At 40.6% G+C, this 27,174-nt stretch overlaps 1 protein-coding gene across 3 annotated transcripts in view; it reads right to left on the bottom strand.

The window, feature by feature from the left end:
- The window catches only part of TPD52 (tumor protein D52), a 131,445-nt gene that overhangs the window by 65,486 nt on the left and 38,785 nt on the right, over nt 1–27,174 (bottom strand). The window lies entirely within an intron of this gene.

Below are 27,174 nucleotides of genomic sequence, written 5' to 3' on the forward strand. Positions count from 1 at the left end.
ACAGAGTGGGAAATGCTTCTCTAAATAAGTCCCCAGAACTCTGATATCACGCAAGTACTGTCCTGTCATCCCTGAAAGACCGAAGTAATAACTATTGTATGATTTAATCATTTATTTAATATGGCTAAGACCGCTAACTAATCACACAACCAGTGTCCTCTACTGCTACACATGCAGCTAGACTCCATTTCCCAGCCTGCCTTGCACTTAGATGGGGCCATATGACTAAGCTCTGGCCGCATGAAAGTGACGTCTATCAACGTGAGGGGCAAAGAAAGACTGCTGAGAGCCACCGAGACATGGAGGCCCTTTCTGCAGGCAAAATTTAACAGGAAGCTGAATGACAAAAAGATTTTCCTAAACACAGTTCAGACGGATTATTTAAATTCCTTTTTTATTTTTTTCTTCAGTTGTATTGAGATACAATTGACATAAAGCGCTATACAAATTTGGGGCTTCCCTGGTGGCTCAGACAGTAAAGAATCCGCCTGCAATGCAGGAGACCCAGTGATTGCCAAGGGTTCAGGGGAAGGGAGACAGAGCACAGAAGATTTTCAAGGCAGTGAAACAATTCTGCACAATACTGTCATGGTAGATACATGACATTTGCCAAAATTGCATTTGTCAAAATTCAGCAAACAGTACAACATAAATAGTGAGCCCTACTATAAACTATGAACTTTGGTTAATAATAATGTGTCAATATTGGTTCATTAATTACAACTTCTGTTCCACACAAATGCAGGATGTCAATAATAGGGGAAATAGGCAGGGCAGTGGGGGAAACATGGGAATGCTGTACTATCTGCTCAATTTCGATAAACCTACAACTATTCTAAAAAATAATTTACTAATTAAACAAACAAATGCACTTCACCTACTCTGCCATTCGGCCTATGGTAAAGCACCCAGGCACTTAAACTCATCTGCTTAGGCTATTGTCAAGGCTTCACATATTTAGAGCAGGTCTGAGTTCACAATAAGAGATAATAACCTAATGATTAAGCTCCATTATTAACGCAAACTAGACATTCATCGGAGAAGGCAATGGCACTCCACTCCAGTGCTCTTGCCTGGAAAATCCCATGGACGGAGGAGCCTGGTAGGTTGCAGTCCATGGGGTTGCTAAGAGCTGGACAGGACTGAGTGACTTCACTTTCACTTTTCACTTTCACGCATTGGAGAAGGAAATGGCAACCCACTCCAGTGTTCTTGCCTGGAGAATCCCAGGGATGGCAGAGCCTGATGGGCTGCCGTCTATGGGGTTGCACAGAGTCAGACACAACTGAAGCGACTTAGCAGCAGCAGCAGCAGCAGCAGCAGCAGCAGCGTCATCTTCAAAGAATCTTCCACTACAAGTGAGGTTAGCTCACAGAACTGGCTAGTGGGCTAATACCTCTCTAGAACTAACCAGAAACAGATATCTATCTATTCAACATAGAAGCAGGACACCAAGTTCAAGGACTACACTTATCCTGAAAGTCTTTTATTCTTGGCAAAATTCAGAGAAAACACTCTAGCCAGAGAGCAAACCCATCACTGCCCAATGATGTAATTCCAGTGGGCAGCCCTCATGCCTTTCTGTGGATTCCTAAGAAGACAGATGTGGCCTCAGCATATCCACTAAAGACTGTTATAAATATTTAACCATCATGTTGATCAAAACAGAGAGCAATACCAAATTTAGATTCTCTATAAGAGGATTTGGTTTAGAAAGATAAACCGCTAGAGAAATCTGGCCTCCAAATTTTGAGATCTGGAAATCCAAGGCTGATAACTGCAGAGGCAGAGAATGACACCCAGAAAATGCTCCCAAAGACCCAAACCATTAAGATAAGGGGATGTGTGCATGCGTGCTAAGTCACTTTAGTTGTGTCTGATTCTCTGCGACCCTATGGACCCTAACCTGCTAGGCTCCTCTGTCCATGGGGATTCTCCAGGCAAGAATACTAGAGTGGGTTGCCATGCCCTCCTCCAGGGGATCTTCCTGACCCAGGGATTGAACCTATGTCTTCTGCGGCTCCTGCACTGCAGGCAGATTCTTTACTGCTGAGCCACCAGGGAAGCCCACAAGATAAGGGGATACTTATCTTAATAGGAAGATTATTGCTTGTTGGGAAGATCCCCTGGAGAAGGGTAGAGCTACCCACTCCAGTATTCTTGCCTGGAGAATTCTGTGGACAGACGAGACTGGCAGGATACCTACAGTCCATGGGGTCACAAAGAGTTGGACACAACTGAGAGACTTTCATTTCACTTCACTATTGATTTAAATAAGCTGATACATGCCCTAACAATTTTTCTCTGCCACCTTCCCTTACTTCTCTTTACAAAAACATAAATACTACCCCAAACAACTTTTCTTTTTAGAATTGACTGTGCTTTATTATTATTTTTTTTTTAGTATAGATGATTTACAACGGTGTGTTAGTTTCTATTATAAGGCAAAATGAATCAGCTATACATACACATATATCCCCTCTTTTGGGGGATTTCCTTCCCATATAGGCCATTACAGAGTATTGAGTAGAGCTCCCTGTGCTATACAGTAGGTTCTCATTAGTTATTTGTCTTATACATAGTAGTGTATATATGTCTGTCCCAATCTCCCAATCCATGCCATCCTCTCTTCTCCCATGGTTGGCTCTGGTGCTTAACAACAAGCAGAGGAAGAAAAGCAGGAAGATTATGGAGTATTCTCAGCCCTTTCATCTAAAACCCACAGAGCTTTTACAAGAGAAACTAGAATCCTCATCACTGGGAAACTGAAGAGGTTTGGTCTGGCTGCTGGCGGAGGCCAGCTCACCAAGTGGCATCTTAAACAAGGATGAATCAATCTGCTGCCCTCAGCCATGTGACCAGTGTATGTTTCAGTGCTGTGTGCCGAGTTGCTCAGTCGTGTCTGACTCTTGCAACCCCAGGGACTATAGCCTGCCAGGCTCCTCTGTCTATGGGTTTCTCCAGGCAAGAATACTGAAGTGGGTTGCCATTCTCTCCTCCAGGGGATCCTCCAGACCCAGGAATCAAACCTGGGTTTCCTGCATTGCAGGCAGACTCTTTACCAACTGAGCTACGAGGGAAGCTCATTGAGTGTTGTAGTGAGTGCTGGGTGATAGACTTGCAAATAAATAGCACCTGGGACCCAGTCACAGACATACTTAGGAGAAAGGGAGCAGAAAAGATCTAGGTAATCAATAAGCCTAATGAAGGAGTGAATTAGACAACCTAGTGAAAGATGTGGAGAAGGCAATGGCAACCCACTCCAGTACTCTTGCCTAGAAAATCCCATGGATGGAGGAGCCTGGTAGGCTGCAGTCCATGGGGTTGCTAGGAGTCAGACATGACTGAGCGACTTCACTTTTACTTTTCACTTTCATGCATTGGAGAAGGAAATGGCAACCCACTCCAGTGTTCTTGCCTGGAGAATCCCAGGGATGGGGGAGCCTGGTGGGCTGCTGTCTCTGGGGTCGCACAGAGTCGGACACAACTGAAGTGACTTAGCAGCAGCAGCAGTGAAAGACGGGCCTTTCACGTGTAAATGTGTACGTGACATGGAAGGGCATCAGGATGTTGGGAATAAAGGGGTGTAACTCAGAAATTCATAATAAAATTTCAAAATGTACTAGTGATCTAAGGCTGTCTAACAAAGGATCCCAAAATTCAGCTGCTTAAAACTGCACCCATTCATTACCGCACAGTTTCTGAAGGCCAGGTATCAGAGAGCAGCTGATCTGGGTGGTTCTAACTCAGGGTTTCTCATGACGTCGCAGGCAAGGCATCTACTGAGACAGCAGCATCTGGGCTGGAGGGGCCGCTCCCAGGCTCTCTCAGAGCTGTTGGCAGAGGCTTCAGTTCCTCCCCACGTAGGCCTCTCCAAAGAGCAGCTCACAACAGGGCAGCAAGCTCCCTCAGACCAAGAATCAAGAGAGACAGACAGACAGAAGCCAGTCCTTTATAACCTAATCTCAGAAGTGACATCAGATATCATCACTTCTGCCATATTCTACACCTGGGACCTTGTCACAGGAGGAGACTACACAAAGGTGTGAATACAAGGATTGCTGGAAACATCCCAAGGCTGTACCAACCTGTGTGTGCTGGTTCTACAAGGGCTCCGGAAGAACATCTCAGTCATCAGTTGCAAACCTGAAACTGGCAAATGGGCTTCCCAGGTGACGCAGTGACAAATGCCAGTGCAGGAGATGTGGGTTCCATCCCTGGGTCGGGAAGAAACCCTCAAGAAGGAAATGGCAACGCACTCCAATATTCTTGCCTGGAAAATTCCATGGACAGGGGAGCCTGGTGGACTACAGTCTATGGGGTCACAAAACGTCAGACACGACTGAGTGATTGAGCATGCAAATTTGCAAATAATAAAGGCTTCAAGCATATCTCATGAAGATAAAAAATTTTTAAGTTCTCAACTATACAGACTGATGCTACTTGCCTAATACAGATAAAGCATGCCCAATGAGGTTTTTCTCCAGTACTGGGAGGGATTTGCACAAATGCATCTGAGCATAAAGAGCATATACTTGCAAGATCAAAAGGTTGAGTAACTAGATGCTGATTTCATGGAAGAAGCAAGTGCTCTGGAGTTGGACAGAGCTGGAGATCCATGACAGTTCAACAACTCACTGGCTGTCTCACCTCTGGCAAGCTTATTCACCAGCATAAGCCTCAACTTTCTCATCTGTGAAACTGATTAATATCGACCTACCCCTTTAGGGATGCTGCAAACAGCCTAGAACATGCTTAGCACATCCACCCAGCAAACACCAGCATGTTATTCAATAAACCACTCTATCTGGAAAATTAAGACATTAATTGACCCATGTTCTAACAAGTCACCAAGTATTATTACCCTAGCACTGAAAGTATTAACAATATAGCACATGGGCAAATAAGCCATTCAGGGTATCTATTAAAAATGAAGATTCTGAGGAAGATTTGGGAAAGTGACATTGAAACATGTAGAATATCATGTAAGAAATGAGTTGCCAGTCCAGGTTCGATGCACGATACTGGATGCTTGGGGCTGGTGCACTGGGACAACCCAGAGGGATGGTGTGGGGAGGGAGGAGGGAGGAGGGTTCAGGATGGGGAACACATGTATGCCTGTGGCAGATTCATTTTGATATTTAGCAAAACTAATACAATTATGTAAAGTTTAAAAATAAAATAAAATTAAAAAAAAATAAAAGATATATACACACCAATAAAAAAAAAAAAAAAGAAGATTCTGGGAGGTGGGTCATAGAGGATCCTGCTGTGATGTATGTCAGAGAGTGTTTTGCCTATGTTCTCCTCTAGGAGTTTTATAGTTTCTGGTCTTATGTTTAGATCTTTAATCCATTTTGAGTTTATTTTTGTGTATGGTGTTAGAAAGTGCTCTAGTTTCATTCTTTTACAAGTGGTTGACCAGTTTTCCCAGCACCACTTGTTAAAGAGATTGTCTTTAATCCATTGTATATTCTTGCCTCCTTTGTCAAAGATAAGGTGTCCATATGTGCGTGGATTTATCTCTGGGCTTTCTATTTTGTTCCATTGATCTATATTTCTGTCTTTGTGCCAGTACCATACTGTCTTGATAACTGTAGCTTTGTAGTAGAGCCTGAGGTCAGGTAGGTTGATTCCTCCAGTTCCATTCTTCTTTCTCAAGATTGCTTTGGCTATTCGAGGTTTTTTGTATTTCCATACAAATTGTGAAATTATTTGTTCTAGCTCTGTGAAGAATACTGTTGGTAGCTTGATAGGGATTGCATTGAATCTATAAATTGCTTTGGGTAGTATACTCATTTTCACTATATTGATTCTTCCAATCCATGAACATGGTATATTTCTCCATCTATTAGTGTCCTCTTTGATTTCTTTCACCAGTGTTTTATAGTTTTCTATATATAGGTCTTTAGTTTCTTTAGGTAGATATATTCCTAAGTATTTTATTCTTTCTGTTGCAATGGTGAATGGAATTGTTTCCTTAATTTCTCTTTCTGTTTTCTCATTATTAGTGTATAGGAATGCAAGGGATTTCTGTGTGTTGATTTTATATCCTGCAACTTTACTATAGTCATTGATTAGTTCTAGTAATTTTCTGGTTGATGGACCCACCTCCCAGAATATCGGAAATAAAAGCAAAAATAAACAAATGGGACCTAATTAACCTTAAAAGCTTCTGCACATCAAAGGAAACTATCAGCAAGGTGAAAAGGCAGCCTTCAGAATGGGAGAAAATAATAGCAAATGAAGCAACTGACAAACAACTAATCTCAAAAATATACAAGCAACTCCTACAGCTCAACTCCAGAAAAATAAATGACCCAATCAAAAAATGGGCCAAAGAACTAAATAGACATTTCTCCAAAGAAGACATACAGATGGCTAATAAACACATGAAAAGATGCTCAACATCACTCATTATCAGAGAAATGCAAATCAAGACCACTATGAGGTACCATTTCACACCAGTCAGAATGGCTGCAATCCAAAAGTCTACAAATAATAAATGTTGGAGAGGGTGTGGAGAAAAGGGAACCCTCTTACACTGTTGGTGGGAATGCAAACTAGTACAGCCACTATGGAGAACAGTGTGGAGATTCCTTAAAAAACTGGAAATAGAACTGCCTTATGATCCAGCAATCCCACTGCTGGGCATACACACTGAGGAAACCAGAAGGGAAAGAGACACGTGTACCCCAGTGTTCATCGCAGCACTGTTTATAACAGCCAGGACATGGAAGCAACCTAGATGTCCATCAGCAGATGAATGGATAAGAAAGCTGTGGTACATATACACAATGGAGTATTACTCAGCCATTAAAAAGAATTCATTTGAATCAGCTCTAATGAGGTGGATGAAACTGGAGCCTATTATACAGAGTGAAGTAAGCCAGAAGGAAAAACACCAGTACAGTATACTAATGCATATATATGGAATTTAGAAAGATGATAACAATAACCCTGTGTACGAGACAGCAAAAGAGACACTGATGTATGGAACAGTCTTATGGACTCTGTGGGAGAGGGAGAGGGTGGGAAGATTTAGGAGAATGGCATTGAAACATGTAAAATATCATGTATGAAACGAGATGCCAGTCCAGGTTCAATGCACAATACTGGTTGCTTGGGGCTAGTGCACTGGGACGACCCAGAGGGATGGTATGGGGAGGGAGGAGGGAGGAGGGTTCAGGATGGGGAGCACATGTATACCTGTGATGGATTCATTTTGATATTTGGCAAAACTAATACAATTATGTAAAGTTTAAAAATAAAATAAAATTTTAAAAAAAATAAAGTTATAATACTAAACATGCACCAAAAAAAAAAAATGAAGATTAATGGCCTCACCTTTAGAAGTTATGATTTAGTAAAAACAAAATGACTGTATCTAAAACTAACTGTAGGAAAAAAATTAAAAAAAAATAAAACTAACTGTATCTAAAACTAACATATTGTCTACAATATGACAGTGTTCTAGACACTTCACAAGAACTGACTGACATCTGACTCTTGAACAAAGTGCAGGTTAAGGGCATTGACCCAGCACACTGAAAAATCTGCCTCAAAAGCAAAGAAATTGAATATGGCTTGCTCAAGGGCAAGAAGCTGAAATAGTCTGGACAGAATCAAGATTCAAACCTAATTCTTTTTTGTTTTAATGTTTATTTATTTTTGGCTGTGCTGGGTCTTCATTGCTGCATGGGCATTTCTCTTGTTGCCATGATCTGGGGCTACTCTCTAGTTGTAATATGAGGGCTTCTCTCATTGTGGACCACGGGCTCCAGGATGAGGATGCTCATTAGTTTGTGGCTCTCAGGCTCTAGCTGCTGCTAAGTCGCTTCAGTCGTGTCCGACTCTGTGCGACCCCATAGACGTCAGCCCACTAGGCTCCCCTGTCCCTGGAATTCTCCAGGCAAGAACAGTGGAGTGGGTTGCCATTTCCTTCTCCAATGCATGAAAGTGAAAAGTGAAAGTGAAGTCGCTCAGTCATGTCTGACTCCTAGCGACCCCATGGACTGCAGCCTACCAGGCTCCTCCGTCCATGGGATTTTCCAGGCAAGAGTACTGGAGTGGGTTGCCATTGCCTTCTCCGCTCAGGCTCTAGAGCACAGGCTTATTAGTTGTGGGGCATGGGCTTAGTTACTCCACCACATGTGGGATCTTCCCAGATCAGGGATCAAACTCGTGTCTCCTGCATTGGCAGGTGGACTCTTTACCACTGAGCCACCAGGGAAGTCCCAAACCTAGTTCTTTTGATTCCACATACTGTGATGTCTAATTAATCACAAAACTTCCCCTCCTCCAGTTAGCTTAAAGATATGTAAAATGAAAATACAGATACTATATTTATTGAAAAAATCCGCATATAAGTGGACACAGTTTGAACCTGTGTTGTTCAACAATCAACTGTATTTAACTCTCACAATGCTGTGAAATAGATATTACTATCCTTACCACTAGTATTATTCCCATTTTACAGATGAAAAAACTAAGGCACAGAAAGGTTAAGTATCTTGCCTAAGACTGCCCAGTCAAGTAGCAGGCAAGATTAAGAGGCTGAACCCAAAGGGACTAATCACACAAGTCTGTTCTTAACCATTATCCCCTCTGCCTCTAAGATCAGGTCAAGAGCAGGGCCCAGACATGTATATTTTTAAGTGGTATTCGAGTGATTCTGATACAGGTGGTCCATAAATACACTTCAAGAAACACTGAACTCTTGGTAATAAAGAATAATGCTAGTTTCAAAATTGTCTCTCTCTTCAATCTAAAAAGAAAAGGAGAGTCTATCAGGTTAGTTAACTGTTGGACTTTATTGCTAAGGTAAAAACACATAGCAAGTGGAAAAGAAACTCGACATCCAAACCGATGCATCAAATCAGCACCCATGTGATCTTCCCACCTCCAGATCTCTCCATTTCCTCTCCCTGTTCAACCCCAAGGACCTGGCTCCCCAGACTCTTCTCCCTAATGAACTACCAGGTTCTATCATCTGCCACCTGCTCACTGAAGCCTACCTTGACCACCTATTTCAACTCACATCTATGTTCTTTCCTAAACACCCCTCCACACACATAACCAGTTCCCATTATCCTGTTCTATTTAATTTGTCAACAGTATATATTACCAACCAAACTATACACTTAATTATGCACATTGATTACTGACCTGTCTTCCCTACTAGAACATAAGTTATACAAGAGCAACATTTTTTCTTTTTTGGTTTTTTTATGCACATTGTACCCAGGACAGTGGCTGACATGAATAAATGTTTGTTGAATGAAAGTACAAACGAACATCACTATTTAACCCTAAACTTTTCAATAGCTCCATGCTGTGCTAGGTCACTTCAGTCACGTCCAACTCTGTGCAACTCTATTAACTGTAGCCCACCAGGCTCCTCTGTCCATGGAATTTTCCAAGGAAGAATACTGAAGTAGGTTGCCATGCCTTCCTCCAGAGGATCTTCTTGATCAGGGATCAAACCTGCGTCTAAGTCTCTGCATTGGCCACTAGGGCCACCTGGAAAGCCCCTTCAAAACTGCCTGCCACTTATCAGATAAAGTCCAAGCATCTTCTCAAAGATTCTGGATGCTAACTGACCTCTCCCCAACTTTAATTCCCATAATTCAGACTCAGAACCCAGGGAGTCAGCAATTCCTCTGCTCCCTGCTGCCTCTGTTCAGGTATCTCCTCTCCCAGGAATGCCTTGTCCTCTGTGATGCCCTTACCATCAACCTCATACCACTTGTCAAAGAGATTCCACTCTCCAAGGCCTCTGGAAGGCTGTCTTTTTTCAAATATTTGCCTGAATTCAGAAGCATAACAGGGTCCACTCCAAAGGCTTAGTTCTGCCAAGTACCCGACTTCGTCTGCTTCCCACTAGGATGAGTAATATCTGAGTCACATCCCCTCCACTGCTGTGGTTAACAGAGGTCACTGATCACATCTGGAGCGGGGGGTACAGCTGCTCACCACAGCACAGGTGACTGGTGTGCTGTACATTTCACAGGTCAAGTCAAGCAAGGTGCGCCTACCACTTACCACGCTCCCTCCGGTTTTTCAAAATTCCTGTCACATGCACCTTTTCAAGCTTTTAAACCTTTTTTTGTTGTTGTTATTGTTGTTGGCAAAGTAATATCTCTGCTTTTTTTTTTAATTTAATTTTATTTTTAAACTTTACAATATTGTATTAGTTTTGCCAAATATCGAAATGAATCCACCACAGGTATACCTGTGTTCCCCATCCTGAACCCTCCTTCTTCCTCCCTCCCCATACCCTCCCTCTGGGTCGTCCCAGTGCACCAGCCCCAAGCATCCAGTATTAAACATAAAACTTGCCCTAGTTTCTATCACTTGACCCCACATTTGAAGCCACAGCTGATCAGTTAGGGAACTTCCCCCAAGTGCAAAGAGCAGCCCATCAGAAGACTGAAAAGAGGCTGGACAGAAAATTTCCACCCATCTGGGGTGGCTTACAATGAACAGTGTGAGCAGCCAGCCAATCTGATCTTTTCTCTGAATGGGAGGCTAAAATGGAGACAACGAGAGAGTCAGTAATGAGAACAGAAGCCATGATGGCATAAAGACAGGTGACAACAAGCAGAGCACAGAAGCCAGCCAGCAGAGGAGAAAGATCAAGTCACTTAAGCAGAAGAAAAGGTAGAGGAACCTAGCAGTTGAACACTACAGCAGAGCACAAGGAAGGACTGTCTCCAAGGAGATGGTTTCGGGATTTTCTATTCATCTAACCTGCAAAGAGGGCTTCCCAGGTGGCTCAGGGGAAAGAACCCACCTGCCAATGCAAGATCCCCTGGAAAAGGGCACGGTAACCCACTCCAGTATTCTTGCCAGGAGAATCCCATGGACAGAAGAGCCTGGTGGGCTCCAGTCCATAGCGTCGCAAACAGTCAGACATGACTGAAGCTACTTAGCACAGACACACACTAATCCAGGAGATGAAGGAGACATGGGTTCGATCCCTGGGTTGGGAAGATCACCTAAAGAAGGAAATGGCAACCTGCTCCAGTATTCTTGCCTGGAGAATCCCATGGACAAAGAAGCCTGGAGAGCTACCGTCCAGGGGATCACAAAGAGTTGGACAGCTCTTACCAACTGAACATACACAACTGCAGAGAACAGGCTGCAGACTAACTTCAGGGCCACTGCTGTGTCCCAACGACACAACTTGATTACATGGCAGATTCTATTCTTCCTATTCTCTATGAATGTTTACAATAAAACACATCAACAGAGGTAAACCAAGTGTATTTGTTTCTCCAAGTCTAAAAGAGCTTAGTTACATGGGAGGCAGCAATAAACAATAGTTAGGAAAATGAACTTGACACCAAGCCAAAATCAGAAAGGAAAGGGTAAATAAATTTGACCACACAAAAATGTAAAACTTCAATAAGGCAAAAATGTCCAAAAAAGGTAAAAGAAATGACAAGTGGGGAAAAATATTTAAGGCATATGTCAAAGTCTAATTTCCAAAACGTAACAAAAAAAACTCACTAAAATCAATAACCCAACAAAAAAGAGTAAAGGATAAAAGTTTGTCACAGAGAAATAAATGTAAATAGCCAATATATTAAAAAAAACATTAGCTTCATTAATGAAGTATAAATCAAGATAAAAATATTCATACATCATAGGGGCAAATAAGAAAAAGTAACATTATTTTCAGTGCTGGAAAGACTGAAAAGAAACTTTCATACATACTGGTGAAAACTCATGAATTTGCTGCTGCTGCTGCTGCTAAGTTGCTTCAGTCGTGTCCGACTCTGTGCGACCCCATGCCCACCAGGCTCCCCCGTCCCTGGGATTCTCCAGGCAAGAACACTGGAGTGGGTTGCCATTTCCTTCTCCAAGGCATGAAGGGGAAAAAATAAAGTGAAGTCGCTCAGTCGTGTCCAACTCTTAGTGACCCCATGGACTGCAGCCTACCAGGCCCTTCTGTCCATGGGATTTTCCAGGCAAGAATACTGCAGTGGGGTGTCATTGCCTTCTCCTATGAATTTGCTAATATCTACTAAAATTGAATATGACATTCCATAGTACAGGGATTGAATTAGTAATTAAAATACCACCCACAAGGAAAAACCTGGGCCCAAATGGTAAATTCTGCCAAATTTACCTGGTAAATTCTACCAAATATCAAATAGTTGGTAACAGCAAGTATTGGTGAAAACAGACTATTCATACACTGCTAGTATGAATGTAAGTTTGTACAGTTACTGTAGACAACAGTCTGTGTGTGTGTTTGTTAGTTGCTAAGTCATGTCCAACTCTTTTTTGACCCCATGGATTGTAGCCCACCAGGCTCCTCTGTCCATGGGATTTTCCAGGCAAGACTACTGGAGTGGGTAGCCATTCCCTTCTCCAGGGGATCTTCCAGACCCAAGGATCGAACCTGGGTCTCCTGCATTGCAGACAGATTCTTTACCATCTGAGCCACCAGGGAAGCCCAGACAACAGTCAACAGTTCCTTAGGAGGTTAAACACAGAGGTCAGATGAGTCAGCAATTATACTCCTAGATATACACCCAAAAGAAATGAAAAGATACACGAACACAAGTGTACCTGAATACTCCAAACTGTCAAAAAGTGGAAACAGCCCAAATGCTCATTAAGTGATGAATGGATTAAGTAAAATGTGGTATAACCACACAATGAAATATTTTTTGACAATAAAAAAATTAAGTATGAATACATACTATACCATGGATAAACTTGAAAGCATCAGGCTAAGTGAAAGAAGCCAGTCACAGAAGACCATATAGGTATGAATCCATTTATGTGAAATGTCCAGAATAGGTAAATACAGGGAAAGTAGACCAGTGTCTGCCCAGGGCTGAAGGCAGGGGGCTGGGGTGGCGGGGGGAGGTGAATGATAACTTTTAATGGTGGTGGGTATCTTTTGTGTTGATGTTCTAAAACTGATTGGGGTAGGGAATTTCCTGGCAGTCCAATAGTTAGGGTTCTGTGCTTCCACTGCAGGAGGCGCAGGTTTGATTCCTGCTTGGGGAACTAAGATCCTGCATGTTTCAAGTTGGGGCCAAAAAATATGTCTATATAAAAAGTAAAATAAAACTGTGGTAGAGACTGTACAAGTATATGTACATGTATACTGTACAAGTATATGAATATACTAAAAAAATAAACTATATACTCAATAAGTAAGCTGTATGGTACAAGAATTTTATCTCAATAAAACCATTATTTTTTTTAAGTAAGGTAAAGTATAAAAGATAGTATGTATAGTATGATCCCATCTGTATACATTTTTACTGATGGTAAACGAATGTCCTGGAACATGGCTATAAGTTTTCTGGGAAAAAAATTAAAAATTTTAGCTATAATTAATAACAGAGAAGGGAAATTATGGTGAATGGATTAAAGAAAAGGATTTCAATTTTCACTTCATCCCTTACATAAAAACTGTTTTACACCATGTGAAAGAAAATGTAGGGAATTTTCTGACAGTCCAGTGGTTAGGACTCCACATTCTCACTGCCAAGGATCCAGGTTCAACCCATGGTTAGGGAACTAAAATCCCAGAAGCCATGAGGTGCGGCCACAAAAAAAGAGAAGAAAACGTAAACTTTAAAAATTAAAGAACAAGACCTTTGTATGGTGATTAAAACCACACAGCACTTCACAGATGTAGAAAACAAGCTCGTGGTTTCCATTAGGGAGAGACGAATGAGGGAGGGGTGCATTAGAGAAATGGCATTAAGAGACGTGAACTACGAACTACTAGGTATAAAACAGAGAGGCAGCAGGGTGTATTGTATAGCACAGGGAACTGTGGCCATTATCGTGTAATAACTTTTAATGGAGAATACTCTGTAAAAATACTGAATCACTATGATGTACACCTGAAACTAATCTAATTTTGTAAATCAAGTATACTCAATCAAAATTTTTAAAAACCCACACGGTACTGGCAGGAGAATAAACAGATCTCTGTGTACAAAAGAATTTAACATATGACAAAGGTCAGTATCAGTGGAGAAAAGATAAACCATTCCTTAACTCAAGCCAGAAATTCCAGCTGGATTAAAAAGTTATTTAAAAACATGAAAAAAGATACTCAATAAAAATGTTCGAAAAACTATATAAGATTACCTGCATAATTTGAGTGATGACTTTGCTAAGATGTAAAACTCAAAGTCACTAAAAGGCTGACAAATTTGGTTACATGCAAATTTAAACTCTATTACAATAAAACTTAAGTTAAAACACAAGTGAGAGTGCAAGAAAATTTTTCAACAGAAGGGAGTTTACATAGTTCTTTAAACCATACATGTAACAACAATTCAATAGATGTATCTTAAAAAAATCAAAATTCACATTGTAAATAAAATAATGAATATATTGAATTACAGGTTGATAAAACTTAAATACAATATATAGTATATATACAATTGAATACTGTATATTTATATTCATATATGTATATGAAGAACAGTGAAGAACAGCTTTAAGCTTAAAAGTAGTTTGTAGGACTTCCCTCGGAGAAGACAATGGCACCCCACTCCAGTACTCTTGCCTGGAAAATCCCATGGATGGAGGAGCCTGGTGGGCTGCAGTTTATGGGGTTGCTAAGAGTCGGACATGACTGAGCAACTTCACTTTCACTTTTCACTTTCATGCATTGGAGAAGGAAATGGCAACCCACTCCAGTGTTCTTGCCTGGAGAATCCCAGGGAAGGGGGAGCCTAGTGGGCTGCCATCTATGGGGTCGCACAGAGTCGGATACGACTGGAGCGACTTAGCAGCAGCAGCAGGACTTCCCTGGTAGTTCAATGGTTAAGAATCTGCCTGCCAATGTAGAAGGCATGGGTTTGATCTCTGATCTGGGAACATTCCACATGCCACAGGGTAACTAAGCCTGTGAGCCACAACTACTGAGTCCATATTACAATGGAATACTACTCAGCCATAAAAAAGAAAGAAATATTGCCATCTGCTATAACCTGGATGGACCCAAAGGTATTATACAGACTAAAATAAGTACATGGCAGAAAGACAAATACCATGTGATTTCAGTCCTAAGTGGAATCTAAAACAAGCAAAATAGGAACAAACAAAATAAAACAAAAACAAACTCATAGATACAGAGAAAAGATTAGTGGTTCAGAGGGGTAAGTGAAGGAGGTCAACTGTATAGTGATGGATTGGTAACTAGGCTTATGGCAGTGACCACTCTACGGTGTATACAGATATCAATTATGCAGTACACCTGAAACTTACATAATAATAAAAAAAAGCAACGCTTTCAACATAGCAAAAATAAAAAAAAAAAAACTGATTATAATAATTTCAGCTAAAAAAATTTGAGATGAATATTTCTAAGTGAGCATGTTTTCTTCAATGACCACATCCTACAATACAAAGATGTGTGTGGGGGGGGCGGGGCGGGGGGGGGGGGAATTTAAAACTAAAACTTCACTAAAGTAAACAATTGATTTATGTTGTTTTTCTCTTCCTTTACCTACACAAATTTGTGCATATATCCAGTCTGGTACAAGATCATTACCAAGAAAATCAAAATCAATACTCTACCATTTTCCACTAAGAATGGATAATCAATTTAAAACTAAGGATTATTTAAAGTGAACAAGGCAAAACTGCCACCCTTTCATGGCCCCAGAAAAGCAAGGCATGACAGGAGTCCCAAATGCCCATGAAGTGACAGATCCTTCTTTGTGCAGCATAAGAGGTCACATTATTGAATTCAGCTCAAAGATGATGGTCACACAGACTGGAAGTTTGTGTAAGGAGCTCTCAGAAAGTCTTAGGGTTACTCTTACTTAATGCAGTTATTAATCCTCGTGAACACCATGATGCAAAACTAACAAATACACTGTATAAAAATAGCCAACCCCCAACAGATCAGCCAAATGGTTCTCAGAGACCTCAGGAGCCACTCAGAAAATGTAACCACAACTATCTCCCCCTGAACTCTGTATGTTTGTTACAAGGAGCTCCTACTGGGATTGCATTCTCAGTACAAATGTCTGAAATTAATTCCAAAACAAATCAAGCCAGGACTTCACCAGGTTGTATTTAAGATGCAAAATATGTGTTGGTTGATCATTTTTTCTTTCCTTGAGTTCACACAGATAGCCAGGTTTACAGATAGGGCTCCAGTCTGACTTTTCCCCTTTTCTTTATTCATTTGGAAGAGTTTTACTGATCTCCACCTGATTTCCAAGAGCTACAGCTAATAAGTCTTTTTCAATTATTATTAATTATATAATTAATAATAAAGGAATTATGTTCATCATGGGCTTCCCTCATAGCTTAGTTAGTAAAGAATCCGCCTGCAATGCAGGAGACTCTGGTTCAACTCCTGGGTCAGGAAGATCCGCTGGAGAAGGGACAGGCTACCCACTCCAGTATGCTTGGGCTTCCCTTGTGGCTCACCTGGTAAAGAATCCACCTGCAATGCAGGAGACATAGGTTCGATCCCTGGGTTGGGAAAATCCCCTGGAGAAGGGAAAGGCTACCCACTCCAGTATTCTGGAGTCGCAAAGAATTGGACACAACTGAGTGACTTTCATTCACTTTCACTATGTTCATCATTATTATTTCTATTTTAAAGATTCGCCTGTGCTTTCAGCATACTATCTCACTTAAGCCTTCCCACCCCGCCCCCCCCCCCCCAAAAAAAAAAACAACCCTGGACAACTACGTTTCATCATTAATACCGTTTTAGGGATGAGAAAGTGAAAAGAAGTGAAAGTGTGAAAGTGTTAGTCAGTCTTATCCAACTCTTTGAGGTCCATGGACTGGGATCGGCCAGGCTCCTCTGTCCATGGGATTCTCCAGGCAAGAATACTGGAGTGGGTTGCCATTTCCTTCTCTAGGGGAATCTTCCCGACCCAGGGAATGAACCTGGGTCTCCTGCATTGAAGGCAGAGTCTTTACCATCCGAGCCACCAGGGAAGCCCATAGATGTGAAAATTGAAATCAAATCAATTATTTCATTTGGCTAAAATGTCCTGAGAACTAGAAATCAGATCTTCCATTATAACAATGTCTTTCTCTATTACAGCCCACTGCATCTCAAAACAACACAGAAAACAAGATTAACCAAGAATGCACAGAGGGAAAAAGGCATTGAACAGGAAGCAGCATTTGGGCTTAATGAATGGCAATAAACAAGGACATGACAGTTCCAGGACAACAAGCAAACTGGTTTACTAGAAAGCAAGGTCTGGAGAACCTTCACCGACAAGCTGAGAATTCTGACTTCTGCCTCCAAAGAAGAGCAGACCAGGAGCAAGCACAGCAATCACAGTAGTCACGGGCACCATTCAGGTCCTCAGGGCAGGAGAGACCAGCTGAGACTCAAGAAAGACAATGGGAGTGGGAAAGGGGGAAAAGGAGAGAAATGTAGGTGATGGAAAGTAGAGAGCTGAGAATTTAGATGTCCGTCTTAGATGAGTCCCTCTGATTACAATGGTGGAGCAATTTGAGAAGGCACAGGTTGGAAAGAAGATTATGATACTGATAGAATAACCAAGGAAATAGGTTTATACATTAGCAAACACTGGTAGCTGAAAATGTGAGGACACATAAGCTTTCTAAAGGAAGATACGCAAGGGGGCAAGGAAAGGAATCTTTAAGTGATGGACAGAGAATCTAGCGTCTTTAAGTCCTGGTCAAGGAGGTATGAGGAGCGCTGGGAAAGTTCAACACCTAGAAAGATGAGGAAATAAAAGTTTCAAGAAAAGGAATGGGCAGTGGTGTTCAACACAACAGAAATGCCCAGTAAAATAAGGAAGGAAAAATCAGTGGCAAGCAGGTGGTGACTGATGATTTAAGCACTTCAGAAAAGTGGTGAAGTTCCTAGACCCAACCAAGACCGAAAGGTGAGGAAGTGAAGACTCTGAGAGCTGCCCTCTCTTTGGAGAACTTTGCAGAAATAGGGGTAAGATAATAGACAGTACTGGAGAGGGACCAATGGGTAAAGAAGGGGGTGTGGGCATGTTTCACAGATGAAACAATGCTTCTCCACCTGAGACAGGCATCAGTCATCGTTAAAAGTTCCCCTGATGGTGCTAATGCACAGCTGATTCAAGAACCACTGGAGTCAGAGGTATTATTAGTTTATCAGAAATGGAAGAGTGAAGGTTCAAAACAGGGACAAGCTGACTGAAGAGCAACACAGTCTCAGGTAGAGATGAAGATGCAACCCTAGTGCAGTTGTAAGGGAGAGATGATATGGGTCTTTCTTTTTCCAAGCAGTGATGAATAAGCAGGTCAAAAATGTTGAGGGATCTGAAGTTAACATTTTTCAAAATTAATCTGTCCTTTTCATTTAAAAAAAATTTTCTGCATTTTATCGAATCTCAGATGCACTGACTGTGGTATGTATCCCAATTTTAGAATCAATAAAATACAGTATTTTAATAATTGTTCATTTCTATGATGTCATCCCAATTTTAGTTTAAGGTCCTAAAGATTGCTGGAATGGTTACAAGCTTAAATATTAAATATGACAACACAACAAGTTTTAAAGATAAACTATTAATCATCGTCCATCCTGTAATAGGGAATAACAAATCTGACTCCATACTGGATCCATTTCTTATACTTCAACCTTTATGGCCTATTACTCTTGCTATGGGACTTCCCTGGTGGCTAAGATGGTAAAGAACCATCCTGCAAGGCAAGAGAGCCAGGTTTGATTCCTAGTTGGGAAGATCCCCTGGAGAAGGGAATGGCAACCCACTCCAGTATCCTTGCTTGCAGAATTCCATGGAAGAGGAGCCCGGCAGGCTATAGTCCATGGGGTCGTGAAGAGTCAGACACGTTTAAGTTAAACACTAATGGGATGTTGCCATAAAGTATATATGATGGCCTGTCTCCAGGAACAATGCCTCCCATGCCTGAGTATAAAGCTAAAATACCTTTGTTCAGCTGACAGGAAACACCCTAATCAGCACACCTGCTGCAAGAAAGAAGAAATTTACATATCCCCTTCAGAGTCTGACTAGAACCATGAAATGTTTGCAACAACTTATTACCTTTTTACTTTATCTCCTTACCTATCCTTCTTTGTTATAAAAAGAAACTAGCATCCAGGGACTTCCCTGGTGGTCCAGCGGCTAAAACTCCACACCCGCAATGCAGGGGACCTGAGTTTGATCACTGGTGATCCCTAAATACCACATGCCACAACTAAAGATCTTCCATGCCACTACCAAGACCCAGCACAGCCACATAAATAAATAATTTTTTTTTTTTTAAAGAAAGAAACTAGCATTCAAACCTGGACAAAATGGTTCTTTGGGACATTAGTCCATCACCCTGTGGTGTGCTGGTTTTCTGAATGAAGTCGCTATTCCTTGCCCCAACACCATGCTTCTGGATTTACTGGCTTGTCATATGGCAAGCAGCATGAGCTAAGACTCAGTAACAGTGTCCAAGGTGATACAGTAAAGTTCTATATAAAACCATTGACAGCCACATGCTCTATTAGTTAAGAAATCCCATCCCAGGGATTTCCCTGGCTATCCAATGGTTAGGACTCATGCTTTCGGTGGCAGGGCCAAGGTTCAGTCCCTACTTGAGAGCCCACAAGCCACACAGCATGGCTGAAAAAAACAAAGAAGAGAAACAAATCCCATCCCAGAATCACTACCCATGGTCCATGTGAGTATGTTAGAAGGAAACGCACACTCTCCATTGGCTGCCCTGAATGAGCACACCAAGTGGTATGTATTCACTCTAGGAAATAAGCCATACATACATGCATACTGCCTACCACACTAAGTAAACAGAGAACCTGTACTAACAAGTGACAAATATAGATAAGCTGAGCACTGCAGGCTTTCAATAAAATCAAATGCTCACACTCATAGTTAAATAGAATCTAAAATTCTCCTACACCTTTGATGTTTGTTTTATTAAACATGTGTATTTTGTTTATTTAGATAATTCAGATATTGCTTCCATTTTGCTCTAATTAATTTCTGAAAGCCTGAAAACAAATTTGTATCCATGCATGAGAACATAAATCTTATTATTTTGAGAAAGGGGAAAATGTGTATCCAAAATGCCACAGTTCATTATTATTTCAGGTTCTATTCTTCTCTTCAAAAGGGAAAGATTTCATTCTTTAATTTGCTTTTGTTTTTATTTTGAAACCTTTTGAGATGCTTTGTGCAAACATTCTCTGTTCTTTCCAAATCAATTTTAAATATAGCCATTATTTCTCTCTGACTGAAATAATGCTTCTGAAGACAAAAGTTTAAAATTTTGCTTTTAAATTGTTCAGAATATTTTCATTCAAGATAACACATCCAAAGAAATTTTAAATAAAAGAAAGTCACAAGTAGAAACCATTGTCAACTAACTGATTCAGCAGCTAACTGTAAATTTAAAGAACTTTTTGATACAACTTGCAACATTTTAACATCCTCCAGCCCTTAATTTTCACTTTCTGGCCTGAATGTTTTTGATAGATTACATTCTTCCTGCTTGTTGTACTTTCACTTTGTTTCCATTTATTTTGATAATTTGATAATCCTTTTATAAAAGCATGAATATAATTGTAGAATGAAACAGACTGACAAAAAATTAACAGAATGTTCACATATTCACAAAATCTAATTACTGATAAACTCAGAAGATGTGTATGACAGCATAAGTACAGAGCTCATGGTGCTTTTTCTCTAATTATGCAAGTAAAATTCTCGATTCACAAAAAACGGAGCCATGCTAGGACTGAACACACATTTTACTCAAATCAATTTCACTTTGCTGCAAATAAATTATTTTAATGCCTACATACATTCATTAAAGAAGTGCCTTCAATAACTGAAGATGTTATTTGACTTCATCAAGATAGCTAGCTGCAGAAGCAAAGAAATGACAGTATATTCAATAACTGGCAAAAACAACATGACCGCCATTAGGAAAAACATGCATCATAAACCATAAAGCTTCACTTCCCACCTCAGTGATTTCTAATACACAAAAACATTCCAGGTGAAAAAAATAGTTGCCTATTTTCTTGTACATTTACTTTGTACATTTCTTCCATTTGTAAAATATATTATGAATTTTTTCAGAATTAACCTTGGAGTGGAAAGGACTTTCCAATATGACAGAAAACTCAGTTATAAAGGAAAAGATGGACAAATGTTACCTCATGAAGATTCTATAACTTCTATTTGGAAATATCTACCATAAACAAAGTCAAAAGTTCAATAACTGGGTAGGTATTTGGACTATGTGACAAGCAAAGAGTTAATTTTCTTAATGTTAAAAGAAATTATTTAAACCAGTAAGAAAAAGAAAACTTCTATGTGGAAAGTTTGATAATATTGGGGAGATGGACAACAGACACTCTGGGTCACTATTTTCTTTTCTAAATTTAATGAATTTTTAAATTTAAAAAAATTGTATGTGTTTTTGGCTGTGTTGAGTCTTCCCTGCTGTGCAGGCTTTTCTCTAGTTGCAGCAAGCAGGGGCTACTCTCTAGTTGCGGTGCTCATGCAGGAGCTTCTTTGTTATGGGCTTGAGAGCACATGGGCCTGAAAAGTTGCAGCACTGGGGCTCAGTAGCTGTGACTCCTGGGCTCCAGAACAAGACCCAGTAGTTGTGGCTCATGGGCTTAAAGTTGCTCTGCAGCACGTGGGATCTTCCCAGACCAGGGATTGAACCTGTGGTCTCCTGCATTAGCAGGTGGATTCTTTATCACTGAGACCCCAGGGAAGCTCTTTGATTCACTACTGAAGACACACTATTGCAAATGTTTTGCTCATATTTGATAATATCTACAAAAATGTTAAATATAGACCTTATAATTCAACAATTCTACAAGTTTATCCTATTACTATACTTACGTTATACATGAGGTTATCCTTTATAGCACTGCTGATTATGAAGAAGGGAGGAAAACAGCATCCATTAGGATAGTGCTATGCAACAGACTATTCTGACTCCATTTTTAAAGTGAGATTGCTGTAAATGTCAATACGAAAACATGTCTCATTACATTGCTAAAACGAAAAAAAAAAAAAAAAAAAAAAAACCTGCTATGGCAGAGACTTCTGTTTGTTTACTAAATCACATCTCTTCTTCCTCCAGGGTATATGGCTAGACTGCATTTCCTAGGCTTCCCTGCAGATATGTGGAGTATGTGACTGAGACTGGCTAATAGAATGTGTGTAAAAGTGACGCCTGCCACCTTCAGACCTGGCCCAGAAAAACCTCCTGCGCGATCTCTGGTGTTCTTTTTCATATCCCTACATGTATGAGTAAAGCTACCAAACGGAAGGAGCCTGGGTCCCCAATATTCTGCTTAATACAAAGCTGCCAAGGAGCACCACCCAGCCAAGACACCACACACTTGACCATTATATGAGATTTGAAATTTTACTGTGAAATCCCCTAAATTTTGAAGTGATTACAGGTGTCATCCTATAGCCTATAACCTGACAAATACAGGTCCCATTCCTGATTTCTAAACAAACACACGTGTGAGTATACACACACACATGTTGATATATCATATAAAATATAAAGATAAATATTAAATCATTAACAGCTGTTCTCTCTCAGAAATGGGACTAGGGGTCATAAGATAGATGGGAATGTTTTTGGTTTTCACTTTATACTCTTTTATGCTATTTGATTTTTTGGATGCTGTTGTTGTACATTCACTAAAAAGAAGTTTATGAAATCAGATATCTGCTGTAAATGTGAAAGATGATCTTAAACAAACTGCCAGCTGTCCATAGTTCTATTGACCATCTTATACAAACAGAAGAAACAGTAATGTAAACAGAAGAAATAGTAATCTCATTTATAATGCCCTACTATATTTCAGCATTTATTATTTTACTTGAAATTGGTTCATTTTGTACATATTAAGCTTTAGAATTCATAAAATCAATTTTTTTTACCTTTAGCTTTTATTCTGATTTTTACTCATCTTTATACTCTGAAGGAAAAGACATGTCATGCTTTATAATCGTAAATGCTGTTTTCAGTAAGTAAAATATCTGACTGAATTTCAGGTACATTCCATTTCTTCTATCTTACATGCATAGATAATCATTTGTCATTGAATGTTTTATCTTTTTCATCAAAATTTGCAAAAAATTTTAAAACACTCATTCCATCACCTCTTTCATGCTTTTAACTTTCTCCAGATCATTTTTCCATCTTGATTTTTGGGTGGGAAGGGTAGAATAGTACCAGAATACGGTCACCCATTATAATGTTATATTTCATCTATGAAATATATAAATTATTGCATCTTTTAAATCTTTAAACCTTTCAAGTCTGCTTGAATGTCTTGAAACTAACAGGTAAATTTTTGGTTGATACATTCCTTCACTTATTTTTGAAAGAGTGAAAATGTATAAGCAAGATCCTCATTCTCATCTCCATATGAGGTATGAGTGGCAGGGACAATTAAGGATTTTTCATCAGTAATAAATTCATTTTTCATCAGTAATAAATTCATGAATTTATTACTGATGAAAAGTTCTTAATTGTTCCTACTACTCATATCTCAGATAATCACGATGGTGTGATCACTGACCTAGAGCCAGACATCCTGGAATGTGAAGTCAAGTGGGCCTTAGAAAGCATCACTACGAACAAAGCTAGTGGAGGTGATGGAATTCCAGTTGAGCTATTTCAAATCCTGAAAGATGATGCTGTGAAAGCGCTGCACTCAATATGCCAGCAAATTTGGAAAACTCAGCAGTGGCCACAGGACTGGAAAAGGTCAGTTTTCATTTCAATCCCAAAGAAAGGCAATGCCAAAGAATGCTCAAACTACCTCACAATTGCACTCATCTCACACGCTAGTAAAGTAATGCTCAAAATTCTCCAATTTTGAGCATTATGTGAACCATGTGTGAACCATATGTGAACCATATGTGAACCATGAACTTCCTGATGTTCAAGCTGGTTTTAGAAAAGGCAGAGGAACCAGAGATCAAATTGCCAACATCCGCTGGGTCATGGAAAAAGCAAGAGAGTTCCAGAAAAACATCTATTTCTGCTTTATTGACTATGCCAAAGCCTTTGACTGTGTGGATCACAATAAACTGTGGAAAATTCTTCAAGAGATGGGAATACCAGACCACCTGATCTGCCTCTTGAGAAATCTGTATGCAGGTCAGGAAGCAACAGTTAGAACTGGACATGGAACAACAGACTGGTTCCAAATAGAAAAAGGAGTACATCAAGGCTGTATACTGTCACCCTGTTTATTTAACTTCTATGCAGAGTACATCATGAGAAACGCTGGACTGGAAGAAACACAAGCTGGAACCAAGATTGCCGGGAGAAATATCAATAACCTCAGATATGCAGATGACACCTCCCTTATGGCAGAAAGTGAAGAGGAACTCAAAAGCCTCTTGATGAAAGTGAAAGTGGAGAGTGAAAAAGTTGGCTTAACGCTCAACATTCAGAAAACAAAGATCATGGCATCCGGTCCCATCACTTCATGGGAAATAGATAGGGAAACAGTGGAAACAGTGTCAGACTTTATTTTTCTAGGCTCCAAAATCACTGCAGATGGTGACTGCAGCCATGAAATTAAAAGACACTTACTCCTTGGAAGGAAAGTTATGACCAACCTAGATAGCATATTAAAAAGCAGAGACATTACTTTGCTAACAAAGGTCTATCTAGTCAAGGCTATGGTTTTTCCTGTGGTCATGTATGGATGTGAGAGTTGGACTGTGAAGAAGGCTGAGCGCCGAAGAATTGATGCTTTTGAACTGTGGTGTTGGAGAAGACTCTTGAGAGTCCCTTGGACTGCAAGGAGATCCAACCAGTCCATTCTGAAGGAGATCAGCCCTGGGATTTCTTTGGAGGGAATGATGCTAAAGCTGAAACTCCAGTACTTTGGCCACCTCATGCGAAGAGTTGACTCATTGGAAAACACTCTGATGCTGGGAGGGATTGGGGGCAGGAGGAGAAGGGGACCACAGAGGATGAGATGGCTGGATGGCATCACTGACCCAATGGACGTGAGTCTGGGTGAACTCTGGGAGTTGGTGATGGACAGGGAGGCTTGGCGTGCTGTGATTCATGGGGTCGCAGAGTCGGATACGACTGAGTGACTGAACTGACTGACTAACTGATTCATATCTCAGGGCTTCCTTGATGGCTCACATGGTAAAAAATCCACTTGCAATGCAAGAGACCCAGGTTCAATCCCAAGGTTGGGAACATCCCCTGGAGAAGAGCATAGCAACCAACCCCAGTATTCTTGCCTGGAGAATTCCATGGACAGAGGAGCCTGGCGGGCTACAGTCCATGGGGTCACAAAGATTCAGACATAACTCTTCACTTCACTACTCATACCTCAAAATATGAATTCTTAAAAAGGACAATTTTGTATAATCTCTATTATTTTTAAAAATCACAACCGGACACAAAATATCAAGCAAATGTCTAATTATAAAATAATTAAACCATACCCTTTACATTAAAATTAAACATTAGTAAATTGAAAGTTATATATCCACCAAATTTGTATTGAAATTCACATGCCAGCTTTGCCAAATCAGCTAAAGCCCCAGCAGGAACAAACTCCCAGGCACCGGGAACAGCAAGTCAGCCACAGAAATGTCAATGCTGGAATTTGTTGGCCAAATTATCTAAGTGCTTGTAGCTTTTCTTTGCTCTCGTCTTCTATCTTTATGCTTTTGGTGGCATTGTTTTATTTTTCCCCCAAAAAAAACACATTCCAGGGTCTATGCAGCTGACTTCACTGACTTCAACAAATGGAAGAGCTAGAAGTTAGGAGCATCCTGTGTTCCTCTGAAACCCCAGTTCTCCCGCTGTATTTCTAAATGTTTACCCTGGATAAGAGGACAATCGACTCACACACTTCACACCTGGACAGGGAAAATGATAAATCTTTGAAGTTAAGAAGGTGAGAGGCTCACATGTAACTGGCTCAGATTTGGGTGAAAGAAGCAAGAGCTTGTGGTGGGAGGAAGACGAGGCAGGGGTTGTATATGGGGCTTGAAGACACCGTCCAAGTTTGAAAAGACATGATGATAAGAGTGGCAAGAGTGGGAAAGGCAACTGACACAGACAGAGAAAGGCACATGGAGCCTATATTACAGGCTGGATAGAACCACTTTTTAAAAACTCTAACTCATTTTTCAATGCTTGGGCAAAGGCCAGATCATACAACAAAACAAGTGAAAGTCACTCAGTCGTGTCCAATTCTTTGCGACCCCATGGACTGTACAGTTCATGGAATTCTCCAAGCCAGCATACTGGAGTGGGTAGCTGTTCCCTTCTCCAGGGGATCTTCCCACCCCAGGGATCGAACCCAGGTCTCCCACATTGCAGGCAGATTCTTCACCAGCTGAGCCACAAGGGAAGCAGATAATATTAGAGCACAGCATAAAATCCCACAAAGGCTCGCCAGTGCCCTTAGGATCCGATTTACTCATTAATGTAGCACTGAAGATCCTTAGTGCCCTGCATACACCCCCCTCACATCCCATAAACTGACCATTCTCTTCAGTTGGCAGTTTCACATCTGTTCCCTTCAAAGCCCTCTTTTTGCACAGAGCAGGGATTTGTAGATACCCTCTAAACTGAAATGGACCATATGAAGTCTAGAAATCACAAGTAGTACACTAGAAACAATTTTGCAAGCTTGTAGACTGAAATAACAGTCTGTGGTATCAGTTAAGCCTTAAGATGCAGAGCTACCAGCTGGATGGGGCAGAGATGTTTAGTTGAACCTTGCCTGCCCTCAAGGTCAGCAGTCACCCTTCATCCAACCCATCAGGAATATTTTCTTCCCAATGACAGTCTTCAATTTACTACATACGTGCTTGCTAAGTCGTTTCAGTTGTTTCTGACTCTGTGCAACCCCACGGACTGCAGCCTGCGAGGCTCCTCTGTCCAAGGGATTCTCCAGGCAAGATTACTGGAGTGGGTTGCCATGCCCTTCTCTTAGGTCGCCCGCACCAGCAGGCGTTTTCTTTACCACTAGCGCCACCTAGGAAGCCCTACAATATCAACTAAAAGATGGAAAATAAGTATCTGATTTCATGTTTCACTAAGGAAAAGCTGAACCATTTTAACACGTTTCAACTGTTTTCACCATTCAAAATAAATTATCACTCAATCCAAGGGCTAAAACAAGAAAAA

The sequence above is a fragment of the Bos indicus genome, chromosome 14, assembly GCF_029378745.1.
Source record: "Bos indicus isolate NIAB-ARS_2022 breed Sahiwal x Tharparkar chromosome 14, NIAB-ARS_B.indTharparkar_mat_pri_1.0, whole genome shotgun sequence".
NCBI lineage: Eukaryota > Metazoa > Chordata > Mammalia > Artiodactyla > Bovidae > Bos > Bos indicus.